At 31.4% G+C, this 2,271-nt stretch overlaps 1 protein-coding gene across 1 annotated transcript in view; it reads right to left on the bottom strand.

The window, feature by feature from the left end:
* Positions 1 to 1,592, bottom strand: part of LOC106478715 (neuroendocrine convertase 1-like) — an 18,908-nt gene extending 17,316 nt beyond the window's left edge. Inside the window, exon 1 of the mRNA XM_013939276.2 lies at positions 1,364 to 1,592. The gene's annotated coding sequence lies outside the window, so the exon portion shown is untranslated. The remainder of the gene's footprint in view (positions 1 to 1,363) is intronic.
* Positions 1,593 to 2,271: the final 679 nt, after the last annotated feature.

Here is a 2,271-nt window from a genome sequence, read left to right as displayed (position 1 = left end):
ATAGCCCATTGTGTAGCTTTGTGATTACCTACAAACAAACTAAAAGTATGTCATAGCTCAAGGTATCGATTTTTGTCATAAATCTTTGTTTGTTTGTTTTCTAAAGCAACGGCACATTGCAATATCTATTGTGTCGACCGCAGGGAATCTAACCCTGGATATTAAAGTTATAATCCTTCAGACTTTCCACTGTGCATCCCAAAAATTATTTTAGCAACAAACATTGAATGCGCTTTGGTTATCCACAAAGTATTTTTCCCCCATAAGTTAAAATATTGTACATAATATTCTATGTCATGCGACGTTTAAACTGAAATACAATTTAAAATAAGCCGTTATATATATATAAAAATATATACACAAACGTCACTCGTGATTCGAAACGAAAGTATTAAAATACACTAAAATAGTCCAACAAGTTAGACAACATGCAGTTGGATGAATAATGTCCTCGTGCTTAAGCAAGTTAATTAAAAATAAATTAGAATGTCTTCTTTTGCATTCATAAGTTTCTATAAGATTTTCAGTTGAAAATGAATTAATGTTGTGTTTTGATTTAATCTACTAATACATCCAAACAACCGTATGAAAATGTATATAGCATTTATTTTATACAGTGTTTAAACGTTGCGAGTAACCATTTTATTTTATTACCTCAGCTTTAGCCCTTGCAAGTAAAAGCTTCAAATTTCCAATTGGGACATAATATTTTGCTTTATTAATAATGCCCCCCCCCCCAGTGACACAGCGGTATGTCTGCGGACTAGCAACGCTAGAAACCGGGTTTGGATACTCGTGGTGAGAAGAACACAGATAGCCCATTGTGTAGCTTTGTGATTAACTACATATAAACTTATTAATCATGATATTTAGCGCATACGGAAAGTTGATGTATGGAAGCCTCCTGAAAAGCTGACTAAAATTAAAAACGCCCTGTTTTGAATCATTGTTACAATGGTGACTAGATTTTGTTGGTCAACATTTTACCATTGTTGACTGAGTTTTGTTCTTTTAATACACTTCTTTAAATCTGATACGTCATTCTCTGTGAGTTTTTAATCCACATATTTGGTTTTCTTAAAACTAAAAGTCTGAAGACTTCTAACTGTAATTTATCCTCAAGTTACTGATAATTATACTTGAAAACTTTTGCTCCTCCTTCAATCTTCCTGTATGTTACATACTTATACCTTTATTTTGTGTAATTCAAGTTAAACTTTGTTCGTTTTTCTACGTATACTTTTCATACGACATGACAATAATAATATTTGGTTCGGTTTTTAAAAAAAGTCCATTTAGAAGGAAAGCTATTTAAAGTTAGAAGATTAAATTGTAGCCAAATAAAACAAGTTGCTTCACTTACCTGCTGATTATACCCTTGTCTAGAAGTTCTAGGATTAGGTTTTGTCAATTAGTGAACTTGATACCCTTAACTAGAAGGAAGAAAAGCTCTTCCTTCCTAAAGACTAGGTGGCGCACTAGGTGGTGTTTCCGGTGCGAAACATTTGTTCATATTTTCGTCACATGGTTTCAACAACAACAAAAAATGATAAAAGTGTATGCGTCTCATCGGTTTTAGCTTTGATGTTCTGAATTACTGATAGCGGTAAAAACATATAACAAAAGCGTTTAAAGAAATACTTTGACAAATAAGAACAAACACAATTATTAGACAATTAGTGACAGCTCGCAGTTGTTAATAAAGTGGAGGCTGGTGATAAATTTAACCCAAACCTAAAAATACAGAACAGTAAAAGAAGTACCGTATTTTTCGGTGTATAAGACGCACTTTTTTACCCCAAAATCTACTTGCGTCCTGTACACCGAAGGTATGAATAATATATATGTATATATATACGATATACACAAGCCATGTGTAAATATATTTAAATAGGCATGCATAGTTTAGTTCAATTGAATGTGTTATTTATGACAATAGTAGTTTTTTCTTTTAAAAACATAACTATTTATAATGAACCCTAAATAATAAAAAGATAAATTACAGTGAAATCAATGAAGATTTTGTAGGTTTTGCACCAAACTAAATAACAGTAAACCTTTTTTTTATTTACGGTATTTTCTTATTTTGATGTTTTGAGCTCTTTTTGTGTTTAGAACAATATATACTAATTTTTAAAGTAGCAAACTGAATTTTTGTTCAATAAAAATTATTCAAATGCGACTGTAGCTTTTCTTTCCCCAAAACTTTGTCTTCAAAATAAGGATGCGTCTTATACACAGGTGTGTCTTATATTCCGAAAAATACGGTAC

This window comes from Limulus polyphemus, unplaced genomic scaffold (assembly GCF_000517525.1).
Source record: "Limulus polyphemus unplaced genomic scaffold, Limulus_polyphemus-2.1.2 Scaffold243, whole genome shotgun sequence".
In the NCBI taxonomy this organism is placed as follows: Eukaryota; Metazoa; Arthropoda; class Merostomata; order Xiphosura; family Limulidae; genus Limulus; species Limulus polyphemus.
Note: the sequence above shows the minus strand (reverse complement) of the source record. Positions and strands in the feature narration are given on the sequence as shown.